This window comes from Pinus tabuliformis, chromosome 4_2 (genome assembly GCF_031772625.1).
Source record: "Pinus tabuliformis cultivar Carrire ecotype Pingquan chromosome 4_2, CPIR1, whole genome shotgun sequence".
Taxonomy (NCBI): domain Eukaryota; kingdom Viridiplantae; phylum Streptophyta; class Pinopsida; order Pinales; family Pinaceae; genus Pinus; species Pinus tabuliformis.
The window spans coordinates 243,350,749-243,371,423 of NC_142304.1; the positions used below are offsets into that span (position 1 = coordinate 243,350,749).

A 20,675-nucleotide genomic window follows, 5' to 3' on the forward strand; every position below is an offset into this window, starting at 1 on the left:
AGGGTCTGATGCTGTAGGGAAGGTGACACTTCTGGTGAACTTGGAGATATCGTCCTTGGTGAAACCACCCAATATTGTATGATTGTGTGTGTGGTGTAGTCGGTAGGCCTAACCACTTCACGACCTCTGCTAAAATGAGGTTCTTCTCGCTCCCACTGTCAACAATGAATTGCAGCAGTGAAACCTTCACCCACATTTGTGAGTGGAAAAGGCGCTCCCCCTCCTCTGGGTCTTCGGGCTCATTTTTCTAGATCCTGGTAGTGGCAATAGTGACGGTGGGCTTTGCATCAATGATCTTCTTCCCTTTGCCATTCCCCTTGTCGGGTTCTGACTCAGGGTCGGAACATGCATATGATTTTGAAGCCTTCAACTCGGCCACCAGCGATTGCTTGGTTTGACACTCACTTGTGTTGTGAGTGGGGCTCTTGTGGAACTCACACCACTTTCCTGTGTCCTTCTTCAACTTTGTGGTGTTGTTCTTTTATTCTGGCTTCAATAGGTTGTCTTGGGTCACCTCGCCTTAGCTTTGTCCTTTGGTATTTAGATTTCCAGATCCAAAGTATCGCTTCTTTTGTTTCAACTTCTGCTCGATTTTGACAGCGTATCGGTACATCGTGCTGAGCGAGGAGATGTTCAAGAACTCTATCTATTCCTGGATGTACTTGTGTAGGCAGCCTCGGTATTTGAGTACCAAATGCAACTCAGATTCCTTGATACTCAGTTGTGTGCGAAGGGTATGAAAAATGTTTGTGAACTCTTTCACGTCTTGGTCACTTCCCTGCCACACTGTGGTCCATTTGAGGTATTTGTCCTCACATCTTTTGACAGGGTAGTATTGCTCCTTGATGGCATCCCAGAATCAATTCCAAGTGGGTGTAGCTAAAAATAGTGAGCACGTACTTTCATCCTTCTGCTCGCAGTAGGTTTCCCACCAATCCTTGATGTGGGGGGCTGCTTTGAGAAAAGCAAAAATAATCTTTTCCCGACTAGAAAAATCACGAACAGAAAAATAACCCTCTAGTAGATTTAACCATTTATCTACGACATCTGCATCTATCTGACACTCGAATATGTGTATATCAAAATTAACTTGTACCTTAAATAGAGTGGCATTTCCAGAGTAGTTGTTGGAAGACGATGTGTCTCCTTTGGGTAGTTGTTGAAGGATTTGGGCAAAGTTGTCCATCATCACGTTCCTTTGTTGCTCGAGGGCCTTTTCGAGCAATATTTTGATAGGATCTCCTGCCCTCTCAGCCTTCTTCTCATCCGCCATGGGAGGCCGTCGGGATTTGTGAGGCTGGTCTTACAAAGGTTCCACCAGTTCAAGCCCTAACTTCTTATATCCCGACCTCGTTTGGGACATGCAAAGAAAAATAGAGAAAAAGTAAACCGCTCTGATACCACTGATCTAGATTTAAACATGAATGCCACAAGGAACAAATATAACCATAAACATAAATATGAAATGGAGATAATACTTCATTTCATTAATGTAAAATACTCAAATATGCTCACAAACAGAAATGGAAATAAACGAGCTAGGGCAATGTAGCTTATCTCTGAGAAGAGATGTGGCAGCTACATGCCTCCGAACTCTATTAAAATGAGGCTCGAAGGCCTATTTATTGTTGAGAAACAATGGAAAACCCTTAACATCACAAAACCTAATCCTAGGAGATGAAACACCAAATTGTGGGCCCCATTTTGGGTAAGTTGATACATCAACTTCCCAGGGTCGTAACTTTGGCACTCGATCTTCATTTGATGCATACCCTAGCTCGTTAGAAAGATATATCCGAGCACTGCAACGTTTGGAAGATAAACATTGGTTAGAGGACCCATATTGCTCCCATATTTCCCAAAAAAATTCATTTAGGGCCTCAAAACAGCTCCGGAAGTTCAAGACCTGAAAATTTACTAAAAATAGTAAATTGTGCTACAAATAAGGAAACTGAAAAACTGAAAGAGACAGTTGTGGGGGTTGAAGTGGGATAGGTGGGTGGCCACCAACGTCCACCTGGATCAAAATTTGGTCAACAACATAATCCATATTCCATGTGTAGACATCTATATTTTGTAGTATTAGGCAACCTCTTTTGCAACAAAATACAGTGAATGAATTTCAAAGTTTAAACAAGATAATCTATAAGACATGGATTTTATCAATCTTAAACATGGTCTTGAAAACTAACCCTTCACTCACTTTGATTTATGCATGTTTATGTCTAGGCAATGGTGTGTTTCTTAATCTTTCCCTACAAACGTGGTTCCAACTGTAAACTTTCCTCTAGCTTTATTAGTACCAATAGTATATTATGTTGTTGTTAGCATTCCAATGTTTCAAATAATTCGTAACCATAGTGTCGAATGAGGTCCACTAACTATAGTTAATCTCTCACTAGAAAATGAATAGAAAAAGTTATTAGGTTCAGTAGCTTTCAAATACAATTACCTAGATTTCTAGTGAAACAATAATAATATAATCCCTAATTCCCATCTCTTCTTTTGTCATATAAATTAAAAACTCAAAACCCTAAATACCATATTGTTTTTATCATGTAGAAATATTAAAACTTCACAATTCAAAAACCCAAAGATTAAAGTTTCTCTTCGAAGCCTTAATTTATATTGAATTAAGCCACTGGTTGGAAATGCTTTATGCTAATGGATGCAACTAATCTCTTACTAGAATATGAAGAGAAAATATTTCAAATTTCCTAAAAAATAAACTAATCTCTGACCTTATCAAATACTTCAGCGCATTGGAGCAATAACCTACAAGTTGGATTTCCTTCCAACTTCAAAAACCCATCCTGTCTTCCATGTATCATGCGTCAAGAAAGTTGTGGGGAGAAATTGCAGAATTCAATCCAGTCTACCTGAATTGAATGAGGAAGGCTCACTCTGGATCCAACCTAAACAAGTCCTTGATACTCGTGAAAGACATCTGCGCGACCGCACGATCAAGGAAGTCCTCGTCAAGTGGAAAGATACCTCTCAAGAATATGGGACCTAGTAACCAACCACTATTCCTCAGTAATTTCCGCGGCTTCAAACTTGAGGAAAAGGTTGCTTTTGATGTGGGAGGCCATGCTAGGGACCAACCCTAACCCCTTTATTTATGTAATAAACCCAATACGGTCGAGTCATAGTCATATTTAGTTAAAGATTCAATAAAGCTCGTATTAATAATTGTAAATGGTCAACACACATTTAAGAAAGATGCCACAGTTAGTTGCAAACAGGCCATAATTAATAAATAAAGTCGTTAACCCATGTTATGCAAAGGAGCACTAGTCACTAGGTTGTTGAAGGTCATTTAGTTATAAATAGTCATAGTTAGAAGGAAAACATCATCGAGTCTTATTTTGTAATCGAGCTCTTTTCTGCTGGAGGTTGCCCCCTCGAAGAGGCAAGTGAACATTGCCTTTATCTCTAAACAATAAAATACGTGTTCTTCTTCTCATTTTATTAAGTGTTCTCAGTTGTATTTCTTTGCATATTTGGTATTCAGGAATTTTGTCGCAAGTTAAGAGCATAACAACATTTGTATGTTTCTTGTGCTTCCTTTAGAAGTCCATCTTTACTATAAACCTTAATCAAAGAACTATACACCAGAAAGTTCCCTGGAAAACCAACATCTTGGATTATTTGAAAGTAAGGAACAAATTATCCAAACATCTAGCTACAACAAATGCATTCATTAAGGAACCATAAACAAGGACATTTTTCTCTACACCTTCTTCAACAATATTTTCAAACATCTTCTCTAGCATTGTAACTCGATATAGTCTTCCATAGCTGGCAATAACAACACAAAATGATGAACAACTAGGCACAAAACCTGTATCCTACATTTAGTAATAAAGTGTTTTGTTTCATCTAGAAGTATAGAACTTGCAGGTGTCTAAATGATAGAGGCATATGTACATGTGTCAGGAAAAACCCCTTGAACTTTCCTTATTTCAAATAACTTCGGCTACAACCTTTCCAGCCCTTGAGAAGTAGAAAGCAACCACATCCATTATGTGTTGTATTTCAGCGACTTTAATCTTACACTGCCATTCCTCGTCTTTCTCCTTTGCATCTCCCTTAGAATCTTGTTGTAATGCGAGGGTTTGAGCCTTTCTATTCTCTATAATTTCCAAGACACTTTTTTCTGAATTCTCAAACTTTGCACCACTTTCTTCAGTGAGGTTTTTGGCCTCTTCCTGGTCTCGCAATGCTTGAGCCTTTGCATTCTGAATAATTATTGCTTACTCTTTTGGCTTCCTTAACTCTTCTTAAGCTTGGGCTAGCTATTATCTCACACAAATAATTTTCAGTAAGTTAGATCTTTCGACAGGTTGAGATGGAATTTTGTTTTTGGTAAACTTATTCTAGAAACAACTCTGTAGCCTATAGCATAAATTTGTTTTCAGAGGAAATTTACTAGCAACATGAAATCCCAATGTGAAAACGTTCATATTCACCTTGTGATTTTATTTATTTATTTTATTTCATTATTTAATGTGGTAGAAATTCAAATACTTCACTATGCAAGGACTAAAACAAAGTATTGGGTGTTTAGATTTTACAATAGTAAGAGCTACTATCATTACCTTGTGTTTGTAGCTTTTGAGAAGTTTCTAATGTTAAAATGAAGATTCAATGTTGTTAGGTTCATTCTTTAATATATGCCTTTGTTTGGAACGCAATTAGGTTTTTGGACAAAGCAACAATAATGGTGCAAACTTCTTCTGAAAATAACACTGATCATATCAATGGATGGATTAATCCAAATCCATGGAGAGTTTGCATTGTAGCTCAAGTAAAAGAAACCAAGCTTATATTGAGAATGGTTTCTATCTATTTATCTTGCAAACTACCATGGATAAAAGCATGGATTCCCATTTTCAAAACCCATCATATTCTCTTCTAGCATTTTCTACCATTGTTGCACGCATTTTCATAGTTAACTATGACTCTTTAATTTTACTACTAGCGAAAAAATCAAAGATGCAATGATCCTGCAATAACCGTTTTACAAATGATCAAAATTAGCATGATCATCTCCATCCTCTACATGGTGACCGTAACTCTAGTAGAAATGAAGAGAATCCATGTAGCAAGTACCCATGGCTTGCTTGACACCCCAAGGTAGTAATCCCTCTAAGCTTCTTTTAGTTAGTTCCTGTTACAGGGAAAAGTGTCTATATAGAACTGCTCTATCCCACTAAGGTGTGACAGCTGCATTAGAAACAAATAGAGAAAAACTAATTTCGTTTTTCCTTTATGAATTATAGATAGAGAGGAACAGAAAGACCAACCTCTGTCTTGCGCTAATCTCCTAATTTGATTCCTCCCTTCTTTGATAGTCTTTAGCTACCTGCTCCCTTGCACGCCCAACTTTACAAAGTACCTGTAAGATCACAGTAGCATAGAACTATACAAATACATGGATCTATAAACATAAACAATCTAGGATTAGATGTAAATTGACCATACAAATGTAGAAAGCATCAATGACACAAGAGCATGGAGGAAAACTTGAATAGCTTTTATTGATAAACAAGAAAGAGCCGAGAGGAGTTACAGCCAATTGTTCTGACCCATCATCAACCTCCCAGCTAAAAAGCCCCTCTTCACCTCAAACAAAGCTTAGATCACCGAACAATCTGATGTTTGTCTCAAGAAACCAACAACAATTCCTTACAATATGCAAAATTCCAGCCTCTGGATCTCTGGGATGAGGGATCCATATATAGATATCTGTAATGGAGATGAGTCAGCTCATGATTTGATTAGTGTCTTCTCTCTGATAGTTCTTTCTTCCACTTGGAGATTGATGATCTCTTACTCATCCTTGGTCGAATTCAGTGAGGCAAGTGTCACAGGAGAAGATTCTGGAAGCTTCCATTGCCTCTCCACCTCGCGGAATGACACTGTCATTTGTCATTTCTCGCCCATCGCACCCCACAGAAGGGACTTTTGAAATGAAACGCACCCACACAGTGTATTTAGGTGAGATGCAACGCACTTGGCTATTGGAGCAGCTGAAATGATCGTGTTTTGACCAATTCTGAGCAGTTTTTCATGGAGAACTTCTGGGAGAAGCTGTAATCTGTTGACCTTGTTCCTTTAGGGGTTAGAACAACACTTTTAGGGACTTAGGAGCCCTTGATTTATGGACATTTCATGCTTGGGGTTGTAGGTCCCAAAAATGTCTATAACAGTTGCCCCCTAAAGCATGAGGTCGTTAATCTTTTGATTTCGGGTGAAATGCTTTATTATGAGGATCTGAAGTTCTCTCAGGCTGGGAGGAGACCTGTAATAAGATACAATACAATACATTATCTTCATAATATTTTCGTGATCTAGTTGAGGCAGGCATTCCCATGCTCAACTTTATAAATCCATTTTCATGTACATAGGACAGACAATCGTCTGAGTGTAGACTGATGATTCTGATAGAGCCATCATCCTTTTGATTGGATGATTATCTTTGCGGCAATGATGTAGATTTGATGTCTTTATTCCCTAAATATATATCACAGCCTAGATGGATGAAACTAGATCGGGGTCTTCAATCTTATTCGATCTTCACTCGAAGTACAAGTCGATCCATGTGAAAAATGTTCTTAAGTCGAACATGGAAAGACATCGCTTGATTACCAGTCAATGATGTAAACTGTTAACAAGCGCGAGAGGAATCACCAATAATGATAATGACCCTCAAGGTACTGCGGTACAATTCACGTGGTGTGAATAAAGGACTTGGCGTCGAACACCATGCAAAATCTTTCGGTCGAAGGCCATTGATGTAAACCTGTCGCCGGAAGTGAGAAACTTGCCATTGAGGCATGCAAGCTTCAAAGTACTGAATGGGGTGTTCCTAGATCAACTTCTTGGATAATGAGCTGATGTCGACAAGAAGTGATCCGTCATAGGAGGGCCTTAATGAATCCCACATCAATGACACGGAACGGAGCAAATGATTTTAATGGAGGTGAAAACGATCTGGTGATATAAGGTTCAGGGTGGCGGTCATGAAAGAATGTAGTATAAATGTATGGTAGTGGGTGAGACACAAGTGAATTCTCTGAATGACTTCTCTTGAACATATCGGCGACACTGATGTGATGGATTGGTAGCATTAACCCCAAATGTGGATGGTATGATGGGACCATGGTGATGTGACCGGTGAATGAAACAACCCAACTCGACTCGGACACGTAGTGGAAGTGTCATGTTCAAGAGCGACTTGCTACCAACAAAGTTTCTTCAAGTTTTCTTCCCAATTTTCCCTAGTCATTGCTGACCAATACCTCTTTATTTTTGTCAAGCTTGAGGAGGATAACATATGCTTGTTCTATAATTTTCCCTTCGGTCAAACCCATCGCTATGTTTTAACGAGCTTAGCGATAGTGAAACTCGTTCTCGTCTATAGACAAGTTTGTCGCTATTAAAATTTTAACGAGTTTAACGACAAAGATAACTTGGTCCTTTTCAATTTTAGAGAGTCTGAAAAGGAACGTAAAGGTAACTCCAAAATTCCTTTTTCTTCATCTAATCCCTTAAGTCCGAAAAAGTATAAAACAATACAGAAGGGATGAATTTTCGATACTTTTAATGAGCCGAACAAAACAAGTGCTCGATCTTTTTGTGTAATAATCCCTCAGGTCCAAAAAGATTAAAATTTAGAGGAGGGATAGCATTTCCTGTCCCTTTAACAAGCTGGAGAGGCCAATGGCTCGACAATCTTTTCGTATTTTACGAGTCAGTTGAAAAGAGCTTAAAGGAGACTCGTCTTTTGAGGAACGAGTGATAAAATGGATAGCAACTAGTTCTAGGTAAGGTTTGGAATTTTCCAATCACAACAGTGTTACAAGGATGGCTAGTGAAATCACTCTTCGCAGCGGTTCCTCAAAATGGGTAAACAATCAAATAGAGGTGAATGATCGGTCAATGCAAAAGTGGAGGTGACGGTGCAAACACGACCAAGGCTTTAATGGTTGAAGTACTACATTCATGATGGTTATTTACCAGGGAAAAGTTCATTTTTTAACGAGCTTAAACGCGGGGGGAAACATTTGCTCATGGCTTATGTTTATTTTTTAACGAGCTTGAACTATGTGCTAAAACTGCTCGATTAATCCAGTCGTGTGATAAGAATGTCTCATATAAAAACTGCAATTTTTAGAGTTTTTCCCCACATCCTTTCTTTATGCAAGTTATGAAACGACCAATCCTACGAGTTTAAAGGGTTAGAGGACCTACAAATTTAAAAAAATAAATATTCGCTCTTCACTTGCACGCCAAAAGGCTTGCATGCCCCCAGGTATAAAACAGAATTTCAAGGTTACCCTTCTTTATTCCGTTAAAACATTTGTTTTACCGGGAGAGGCCTACCTCTTACAGGTTACACAAAGATTGTTTTATTCACAGCGCAAACAAAACACTTCTTCGGCAATGTTTACCGAAATAGACAAAGGTGAGTGAAAGAAGCTAATCCACTCACGTAACTTTGACAAGAGAATCTTGTTCTAGAAAAACCCTCTCTTCCAATCATGGACGGGAGTACAGACTAGTCATATTCTCTTGCGGAAACCTACCCTATACCCGAAGTTTTCTTACCGAAGCAGACCAGGGTGCATGCCCCTTGGGTTTCAGTCATGTCCCCCGGATCACTCGCGCTCATCGGGTGGGCGGACTGGGGACTGAGACATTTCTTGCGTGAAAAGACCATTTAGGGATGGTGTATGACTATTTGCTATGTGTGATCCGGGAAATAAAAGTTGGTCTACGAGCTTGACCACTGTTCCTTTGTGCGGAAAACACATTACTCTAAAGAGTGAGGAGGCAATTGCTCCTATGCAATAAATATAGTCTCGTCTAAGGAGTAGATTGTAATCCAGGGGTCCTTGAACTACCATTACGTTCATGTGAACGGTTTTCCCTCTCAATGTTATGGGCACATTGGGAAGGATCCCTAACAGTCGACTAGTTCCTTTATCAAAGCCTGTTAGATTTCTCATCTTAGGCAAAAGCGATGGTGAACCAAGCGCTTTCCAGGCAGTCGAGGAAAGGATACTCACAGAAGCCCCTTCATCTATGATGGTACCGGCCATAACCATTCTATATATTTGAACAATGATTCGGAATGGTATACTAGCTGGTAAACAAGGTCTACCTAGTTGATTCCAGTCGAAGGAGACAACTAGGTTGCTCGGAGGCGGGACCGAATAGACGACCGGGTACGACTCTGAAGAACTTCCTTCCTGCGGTAAAGGAATGGGAAAATTGCTCCTATGTTCGTGGGAGTCTGTGCTTATGAAAAGAATTTGGACGGTGTCATCCTTGTTCTCTTCGGTGACGGTATCATCTGAAGATGGAACCTCTAAAGGCAAGACCGGGTCAACTGCCACCTCGACCTTTTGACTTTCGTCTGGTATGGGTACAGATGGTTTGTCTTCAATGATAGATGCTTTAGCCAACCACTTGAGCCGGCCAGCCGGATTTTCAATTAGTGACAGACTCAGCAAGAGTTTTTTATATCCAGGAGGAAGTCGTAATGGTGAAACCGGACGATCGTCCAAAACTCATTTAGCTTCGTCTAAGAAGGGACAACGGTGGAAGGCATGATCGGCTTCGTATAGTTTACAAGGAAATTTATATTTTGCTTTTTGTCTTGGGGCTTCACTTTCACTATTTGACGGTGTGTTTTCAACATGATCATCAGAGGTTGACGACACCGGGTTGTGCAAATGAGGAGACCAGTCCCTTAAGATTCGAGGGATGCAAGGACAATCTCTGTGATAGTGGTCTCCTTTGCAAATGACACATGGCGATTTAGGCCTGGTCGGTGCAGTGTGTGGATTTTCGTTAGATGACACTCGTTTGCCCCCATTCGCTTTTGGCTCCTTCTTCTTCTTCTCTTTATTCTTATTTTCCTTCTTCTTCTCAGGTACTTGAATTTTGGCTTTACCAGCCCCATCAAGCGAAGAAGAGGGAGGAGAGGAAGAATTAGAGGAAGTAGAAGGTTGGTGGGTAACTCTGGACTCGTCTAATTGCTGGTTCGATTGTTCAGGAATTGTAGTGTTATAAACGACAGAGGTCGAGAAGAGCCATACATGCAAGCCGATTGTCAGTCCTGGAAGTGACAATGTGGCCATATGGGGTGCACCAACATCTCCCCAAGAGCAGAAGGGACTAGGATTTCCTCCAAGGGGAATCCCTTGGTTGGTGGATTCCATTTTCTCAACCCAAGATCAACGTAGGAAAGGGTAATGAGTATTCCGTTTAAAATAAATTTTAGACGCTTTGACACAACTTGTTTTTTCAGTTTTTAAAAGTCGAGAAAAAACAAAATATGACTCTAGTCTCCTTCGATTTTTAATGAGCCTGAAGTGACAAGTGCTCAGATGGACCTTTTCTGTTAAGGAGTCTGAAAAGGAATGAAAGGGACTGCTCTAGAAATCTAGGTAGAGGGATTACCAAACCAATCGCAAAACTGCATAATACTTTTTACGGTACGGCAGTCAATCTTCCCGAATGCTGTGTTTAGTGCATTGCGATCGATAGGGCAGCAAACACGGCTTCCTATGAATAAAGGATTAAGCCTATTGGGGTCTCCCAAAATATACTCGACGGTACGTGGGAGCACAAGTCCGTACTGGCACTTATCGTCTCAAAGAGGAGGAATCACCCAACCATCAGTGAGAACAATAGTTACCAGGCTTTACGACGCCGGAATACGTCTCTAGCCTAGACTTCTAGATGTTGTGCGTTAAGTTCCAAAGCGTTGTTAGATTCATTGAATTTATTTTAAGTTGATCTTTTTTATGAAGTTTTCCTTTTAGGTTCACCACGAGATGTAGATGTAGTTCCTAAAATGCAATCTAAGATGATAAACAAACTTTTTATCTTCTTTGTGCAATGAAAATCCTAGCTACTAAGGAAAGAAAGACAGAAACTTTTCACAAAGAGCAAAGAGCACACTCTAAATGAAATTTCCTAAATCAAGCCAATCAGACTGTCTATATGCAAATGCACATGCATGTATTTGTTTTTGACTTTCTTAGTATATGAATGCTAAAAAGAAAGTTGATGCATAAATTTGAATTCCTTTTCAAGAGACAAATGTCAACAAGTTTCCTTTCGAAATCAAAAATGGAGACGATCACAACACCTTACAATTTTGAAATGAATACTTGTTCTTGACACTAGAAAATATCAAATTCAGACCAAAAGCAATAGTAACAGGATAATTGACCATCAACAGCAATCAAACTCTCTCCTACGATTGAAATCGACACTTGCGACAGTTTTAAATCAAAGGACGACAGTACGATTATGCTACTTTTGCAAAGGAGAACTGAAAATGACTCAACAAACACACAAAAACATTTACAGTTCTTCTGTACAAAGGAGGAGGAATAACAGCAAGGAAAAGGGGTTTTAAACAGACATATACTGATCACAGGCAGCAAAATTCAGGAATAGAACTAGAAAGAATGAATCACAGAAACCAAAACTGCACAGAGCCTAGTCTGATCAGCGCACCTGTAACACAAAGAATTTGAAATGCAGCGCAGCTTGTCCACTCGGGAAGTGCACTGAAGTTCATATTCTCTGAACAGTACCTGCGTTGGGCCAGAAACGAGACTCTGTTTGGTTCCGGGTCACAGTTCACAGTTCAGTTCTTGGGTTTTGGCCGAGAAAAAAGCAATCAATAATGCAACAATCAGGGGTAGATCTAAGGAGGATCTAAGAGCTATCACAAGGGCAATCAGATAGTTTGTGAATCAATTGTTTAAATCATAAACAAATACAGTAGATGGATTGAAGTAGTAGTTATCTACTTTGCATTTTGCTATGGCAAATGCAGTTCGAATACTACCTGTAAGTTTATGAAATAGACAACAAGGAATGATAAACAAACAAACTAATTTCTCCCCAGTGGAGTCGCCATTTTGTTACAGGGAAAAGTGTCTATATAGAACTGCTTTATCCCACTAAGGTGTGACAGCTACCTTAGAAACAAACAGAGAAAAACTGTTTTCGTTTTTCCTTTATAAATTATAGATAGAGAGGAACAGAAAGACCAACCTGTGTCTTGCGCTAATCTCCTGATTTGATTCCTCTCTTCTTTGATAGTCTTTAGCTACATGCTACCTTGCACGCCCAGCTTCACAAAGTACCTGTAAGATCACAGTAGCATAGCACTATACAAAGACATGGATCTATAAACATAAACAATCTAGGATCAGATGTAACTTGACCATACAAATGTAGCAAGCATCAGTGACACAAGAGCATGGAGGAAAACTTGAATAGCTTTTATTGATAAACAAGAAAGAGCCGAGAGGAGTTACAACCAGTTGTTCTGACCCAGCATCAACCTCCCAGCTAAAAATCCCCTCTTCACCTCAAACAAATCTTAGATCACCCAACAATCTGATGTTTGTTTCAAGAAACAAACAACAATTCCTTACGATATGCAAAATTCCAGCCTCTGGATCTCTGGGATGAGGGATCCATATATAGATATCTGTAATGGAGATGAGTCAGCTCATGATTTGATTAGTGTCTTTTCTCTGATAGTTCTTGCTTCCACTTGGGGATTGATGATCTCTTACTCATCCTTGGTCGAATTCAGTGAGGCATGTGTCACAGGAGAAGATTCTGGAAGCTTTCATTGCCTCTCCACCTCGCGGAATGACACTGCCATTTGTCATTTCTTGCCCATCGCACCCCACAGAAGGGATTTTTGAAATGCAACGCACCCACACAGTGTATTTAGGTGAGATGCAACGTACTTGGCCAGTGGAGAAGCTGAAATGATCATGTTTTGACCAATTATGAGCAGTTTTTCATGGAGAACATCTGGGAGAAGCTGTAGTCTATTGACCTTGTTCCTTTAGGGGTTAGAACAACACTTTTAGGGACTTAGGAGCCCTTGATTTATGGACATTTCATGCTTGGGGTTGTAGGGCCCAAAAATGTCTATAACAGTTCCTCAGTTTTTTTTGCTTTGAGTAGCAGATGTGTTTATATTGGTAGCGCTGCAAGAATATTTATATTATAAGGTCCCTAACAACATGGGAATCTTGGGAATTTCCTTTTATCTAAATGCTATGGGAGTTGGTAGTTTCCCTAGCAGTATAATCATCACCATAGTTGACTGAGCAAGCAATTTAAGAGGAGAACACCCAGGATGGATTGTGAATAATCTAAATAAGTCACATTTAGATTATATTTATTGGATTTTATCTCTTGTTATGATCACAGTCTTGCTATTGATCCCAGTCATTTACCATAGTTACTTTCTGACAAGGTTGAACGATTATTATTGTAGATTTTGATTAAATGATTGAAAAATAAAAGAGAAGCTTAGTCTAACTAAGCCTTCAATTGGCAGGTTATTCTGTAATATGAGGAAGCGTGGAGATGTGAACCTCCCACCTCTTAATCAACACTTTGATTGGACAAGGATTGAATAGTGTGAGCATGTCTACATTTCAAAACCCTCTCCCATATAGCCTACACTATATAGTCTTTCAAAGGTGCTTAAAATAATAGTGCTTGTTGTTTTTCTCTAAGCATTTACGAGTTTTATTTTTGGTTGAACTTCTTGAAATTTATTTCATGTCGTCGATATGTTCTTGTGATACACTTCTACCTTTTGTGTTGTCTTTTCTTGATTACAAGTTTTAGTTGAATGACTTCAAGTGTGATTTTAGGTTCTGGGCTACAGTACTAACTCAAAAGCTCTAATAGGTCTAGGGGTCTAAATACTATATTTGTTTTTTTTCTTACTGTATCCATTGCATGCATCTTCTACATAACCCAAAGAGTTTCAGGTTCTGGGCTACAATACTAATTCAAAAGGTCTAGTAAGTCTAGGGTCTAAATACTAGATTTTTTTTTTTTTTTTGCTTAGTGTATCCATTGCATGCATTTTCTACATAACCCAACCTTTGTATCAAACATTGCGGCATGGTGCAAGTACAGATCAATGCCACATATGTAGTCAAAATGAAGAGGTCTGATATGTTTTCAAACTCCTCTCGCAAACTCACAACGCTCACTGAAAAACATTTACCACAGCTGTAATAGTGAATATACCTATTCAAGCTGATCCAGTATACTTCGCCTCGTTCTTATCAATTTTGGAACTAGAATATACGAATGTGTGAATCGCTAAGAAATATCTAGAAGACAAATATGCCAATTTTTTTTCCAGTATTTAAAAGATATGGGATTCCTTAAAAAAAAATACCTTTTCAAGAGAGTGTTATCTAGCAATATCAATCTTAGAGGGGGAAGCCAAAAATACATTTCGAGGGATAGGCGACACCGTCATGATGGGGCCAAAAATAGGAGCAACACTTCAGCCAAAATCCTATATGGGGCCAATATGGGGCCCCAGATTTGGCAAAGAAACGAGCATTGCACGAGGTATAATGACCAGAGAGGGCCTCATGATAGGCATCGACACCACACTTTGGATGCATATATCCGAAGCTTTCCAAGCCTCACTCTACTTCAATTCACACCTTAAAACGCAATGGACAAATTTAGGCCAATAAAACAAATATGGGCACAAAATTTTCAAATGTACCTAATATAATTCGCGAGGTCCTTGGTACACAATATAACCTTCTGACACCAGAATTACATCGGCGAAGAGGTCGTAGGTTTCAGGGGCAGGTTGCAGAAGAGAAATGACCATTGTCGCCCTCATTTTATGAACGAACTGGGAGAAGTATCGGACAATCTCAAATGTGGTAGAGCTGTCTAACCCCGTCGAAATTTCATCCATCAGAAGAACTTTGGCAGCTCCCGCCATCGTCTCCCCAGTTGTGGGTCTTTTCTTCTGCCCTCCAGAAATGCCCCGCCGCATACTATCTAGTATCTCCTACCATCGTCGACGCATATGTCTAACCCCAATATCTGGAACAAGTATTTAGATATTATGCATTGGGCCACAATTCACATAAAGATGTTGATTGCTATGATGAATTTGAAGTTTTTTTTCCGATCTGAAAAGAGGTTGCGGATTGCTGATTTCAGAATATTTTACAAATTAGACGGAATGTTTTACAAAATTTTTGAAAATCTATAATCAAATGTGTTTTGCAAAAAATCTATAGTCAAATTACGTGGAGATGTATAATCAAATTACACTCGAATGAAAACAACTAACCTTCAAAACATAGTCCTTCGTAACACTGGTTCCTTGTTCCGCTATTGCTGTTTCCTGCGCGCGCGCACACGCGCATATATATATATATATATGTTCAACCGTTCATGGTATTTATATCAACTCCGCCATTTTTCATTTAAAACCATTAACTAAATTTAAAACTACATCATTCTTGAAGTTGATACCTTCATGAAAACATCAATATCGGCATCTGGTCTCACGCCTAGTTGCTCCTCTCTTCTGGAAAGCTCAGTTATCACATCTGCAGCCATCTTAATCATGAGGAATTAAAGCTCGAAGATAATATGAAACACAGACATAGATATTTTCACATAAATATAGAGATTTTCTCTCAACTTACAGAAATGAGGATCTGTAATAACGTAGTGAAGTTGTAGTGTAGATTTTATCAACAAATAATTTGATAATGTATATTTAACAATGGGATTACTTTATATCAATTACAGATTCTAAAATATGCTGAATTTTATAAGAAACTCTATAATAATGGGCATTTTTTTCTAGAATATTTTGAATATTGAATTAGAGTGGGTAATGCTGTTATTCAGAATATTCTAAGATTAGATTCAACAATGTAAATGCTGACCAGGAGCATAAGCATCTATAATAGGAAAATAAAATACCATATCTTGAACCAACGCCTTGGCAACGAGCCGAAAAGTTGAGAGTTTCTTTAACAGTCAGTTCTCCCATATGGGTATCGTGCTGACTGATGTAAGCAGAAGTCCTCTCTGGCACGAATTCGTTGAGGGCATGTCCATTATATGTAACTCCTCCTTCAACCTGAAGGAAAACCTCATACAAAATAAATTCAATCTCCTTGATTAAATATAACACCATGAATCTGAAATTTGGAATTAAAAAAAAAATATTTTAAAATCAAATGGATAGAAACTAAGTCCATTATAAACACTATTATGATAAAAATTTAATATTTTAGAATCCAAATAAAGATGACAGATTTGAAAGCATTCTTACTTTCAGAGTGCTTTGACGCCTCCCTGCAAGTGCCAAGAGCAGAGTAGTCTTGCCCAAAGCAGGAGGCCCAAGAAGCAGAGTCAATCTTCATGATTTTAATTTGACAAACAACATATCAGCCCAGAGATTCCATCGACATAAATTCCAAGTTAAATATCATTCAAGATATCTATTTACCTGCCGGGTTTAACGATACCGTTGATATTGTGAAGAATTATTAATTTTTTCTTCTTTGTCTTTCTCAACCGAAGCGTTCTCAAAGCATCCTACGGTCAACATCCCATAAATTTATGTCACCGGATAAAAGAAAGACACAACTGGAGCTGGCAACTAGAAGGTTATTGTTACTATAAATTTAAATATATTAAATGTTGATTTGTTTACCTTTAGACCCCTTAACCGGTAAACATCCCATAAATTTATGTGCGGGGATAAAAGAAAAGACACAAGTTGGAAACTAGAAGGTTATTATTATTATAAATTTAAATATAATAAATGTTGATTTGTTTAGCTTTAAATCATTTAATATTATACCTAATTTTTTTAGGGCAGTAAAAGACTTTATTGATCCTAAGGATATGAAAGACGTCTAGGTTATTCCTTGTTTATGTGGGACTCTCTACATTGGTGGGATAGGGTACTCCATTAATCAAAGGATTGACGAGTACTCAAGTGACATAAAACATAGGAGGATCCATTCTTCCGCCTTGGCAGAGCACAAATAAAAGACTAAGCATCAAGCCTTGGCCGAACACGCATAAAATACTAAGCATCACATATCTATTGAGGAGGGCTATGTTATTGCCAAGATTGTCCCTTTTCATCGCATGAAATTTAGGGAGGCAGAACACACGTAAAAGACTAAGACTAAGCATCAAGCCTTGACAGAACACGCATAAAAGGCTAAGCATCACATATGTATTGAGGAGGCATGTGTTATTGCCAAGATTGTCCCTTTTCATCACATGAAATTTAGGGAGGTCAAGCAATTAGGCATGTGTTATTGCCAAGATTGTCCCTTTTCATCACATGAAATGTAGGGACGCCAAGCAATCTCAATAGGGATGATGGCTAGAAAATTAGCAACTACTAGATGTTTGCCCTAGTAATCTCAATATGGATGATCGCTGGAAAATTAGTAGATGCTAGCAATCTCAATAGGGATGATGGCTGGAAAATTAGCAGCTGTTGGATCCTACCCTTTCTTCTTAGCACACCCCCCTCCCTGCCCCTTGTGTTGTCTTTTAGTAAGTTCGTCTCTGTTTTTTTTCCCTTTTCCTCCCTGTCTTCTATTCCGTCTCTACTCTTTGATTTCTCAACACATTTTTAGTAATCTTATATAATTTTTCAGTTCCCTTCTAGATTAGAAATAAGAGCAGAATGGTTCCATTTTACTATGTATTATAATTCTTTTTTAATTAACTTAATTATTATTATTTGTTTATGATAACTATTATTATTATTTAGTTAACATTATACTATTATTTATTATTATTATCTAGTTAATATTATAATTATTATAATATTAATAACTATTTTTCAATAACTAGTAATAACAATTAACAATCTTTCTCCTAAGGGTTATAATTAGACACATTGGATTATTTAACTAACTACATTAGTTAATCTTCTAATAAATCATTTAGTGGAAATACTATTAATATTACAATATTAAATATTTATGCCATTAAATAAAATGAGTTAATTATAAATATTAACTTAAATAGTAATCATATATTCTTTCTCCTAAGGGTTAGTAGCTGAAATGATTAAAAGTTATATTAGTTTTACTAATAAACTTTTATTATTTATATTTTATTAAAACTTTTTATTTATATACAATTATTCATTAATATAATTCATTGATAGTATTAAAAATAACATAACTAACTTATAAATTATCGAAACTAATCTTCTCTATCCCTATTCCTTGTTCCAATCTAGTCAAAAGGTCGTTTCCGAGTCTCTTATAGCCATTTCCTAGTCAAATATAGACGTTGGATGATCTTCTCTCTCTATTTAACATACAACCATGATCCGGTTCTTCAACTTGTCATGACCATAAACCACACTTGTTGATTCGAAATGCGTCAACAAATGATTGATAATGTAATTTACATTGAAATCCCTATCAAATACTTGTTATAGATCACATACTTGTTATGGATCATAGAATCCTCAATTCTACATATAGTTATTATTATTATAAATTTAAATATATTAAATATTTTATTTTTCACATATTTACCTACATTAGTAATAATAATGTTTATGATAATATTTATGATTATATACCGACAAGAATTGTGAGCATTATTTTGTCATCTGTTCAATATAAGATTTCATCTCAAATTCAAAATAATGACATTGTGAAAAATAAAATATATTAAAAATAAAAGTTTAAGAATTTTTATAAAAAAAATTAATTAAATTTATATATAGAAAATCAATTGTAGCTAAATATATATAACAACATTTTTATTTATAAAATAGAATGAATTTTAATGGTTATATCTAAAAATTATAAATATTAATTAAAAAAAAAATCCATAATTATTTTACAAATAATTATAAATTATTTTATTATAATACAAAATTTTAGAATACAATATAACAAACTTATTTTAGAAATAATTATAAATTACTTTACTATAATACAAAATTTTAAAATACAATATAACAAACTAAAAAAATTAAATCAAGCTAAATAATCAAACAAAAACCTCTGGTTTTATTTTTTTTTCAAAAGTTTTTGTTATATTATTCTTTCTCTTAAAGATTATTTTTAACCTCTTCCTTATCTTTTTCTTTTTCTTTGTTTTTTTAATTTTCTTTCATTTTAATTTTTCCAAATTTCACAAATTTTCACTTTTTTCATGTAAGTATATTGAAAAATTATAAATATTTATAACAAAGCAATGTTTATAATTTCTTTTTGAAACCCACAATCGTAAATTAACCTATTTATAATATAAAAAATTAATATGTATATATATAACATCTTTTAATAAACAAAAAAAATTAAATCAACAAAAACTTTTTCCTTCATTTTTCCTTCCATTCTTTCCTCTATTAATTTTGCCAGATTTTACGACTTTTCAGATCATGTTGAATTTGCTAGGGTACGTGCATCATGATCAATTGTTGTAGGAAATAACCGTATAGAATGTAGAAACCATTTAGAAATAATTGTGTAGAGTGCGGGAGGCATCTGAAGTTTGCAGTGCGCATTTCCAAAGCTTTGTTTATAATGATAAGTGAAATATAACTTAAAATGTCTAACGTTTTTTACACTTGTTTTCAAAAGGAATTGAAAATAACTGTCTAGAGTGGAGGAAACTTTTAAAAAGAAGTACAGGAAATGTTCAGAATTTTGAGGGGACATTCTGAAAAGATTTTGGTCACTGATGATGGTGAATAACCTTGAAATATTTAATGTTGATTACATATTTTACAGTTATTTTCCCAAAAAAATTACTCAACAATATGGTTTCCAATTGTGTAAACCAACCGATTCTATATTTAATCTGAACATACTACCTCGACCATATTGACAGTCCAGCTAATTAAGGATGGCAATGCCCGATTAGCAACGTAAACATCAGCGGAAATATTCAAACGCTGGAAACGGATCTCAATCTCCGGTGAGATAATTCCCGCTCTGAGTACCACAAGCAGAAGATGATGACAGTACAGACAGATATTGGCACAACAACATGAAGGAAATTAAAAAATGAAAAAGAAAAGCAGAAAGTGTAAACTGATGAGAACCTGTCGAGTCTGTGACGAAGTTTGAGCAGAAAGCGTTGATTATCCTCCTCCGGAACTCCCAGGAGTCTGTCAATTAGTTTCTTCCGAGCTTCAGGTGCGATATTTGTGTCGTCGATTTTCTTGGGACCGGAGGCGATGGAGTGATTGTTCACAGGGTCGTTCAGTATGGAAGTTCTGAGACATTCGCATGTGGGAAGCCTCTCCATGGCTGCCCATGCCAGCGCCTCCTCCTTGCATCTTCGCGCTATTGAGCTCGATGACACACTGGGGAATCGATCGCTGTCTCCAAACATATTTGATCTGCCAGAGCTCAATATGGTGCTTCCCATTTCCCCCTGCAATTCACTGATAAGCATGAGCTACAAATGGGGTGAGAGGAGTCGAGACGATGATAAATTGAGCATCTAGCTGCTTTAGCTGTTTCGACGGACTTGTGTTAAAGATGCGTCTCGCGTGGACCCGACGAATAGATGTCAACCTTGATAAAGATGCGAACCACGTGGACCCGAGGCACAGATGTCAACCTTGATAAAGTTGCGAGTCACGTGGACCCGAGGAAAATTCCACATTTAAGCGCGCTTGAGCCATAGGGAATCTGGGATGGGTGATGTCACGCCCCTACACCTGCGGTGATCTTCCAACCGCTTGTAGCGAGGTGCGGCACCACCGAGCGCTTTCTTTTTAACAATACTAACACCTGTGGTCTACGCCTACT

General features: G+C 37.3%; 1 pseudogene; it reads right to left on the reverse strand.

Annotated features, from left to right (window-relative positions):
* LOC149168939 (ABC transporter G family member 39-like) overlaps positions 1-20,289 on the reverse strand; it is a 280,633-nt pseudogene extending 260,344 nt beyond the window's left edge.
* Positions 20,290-20,675: the final 386 nt, after the last annotated feature.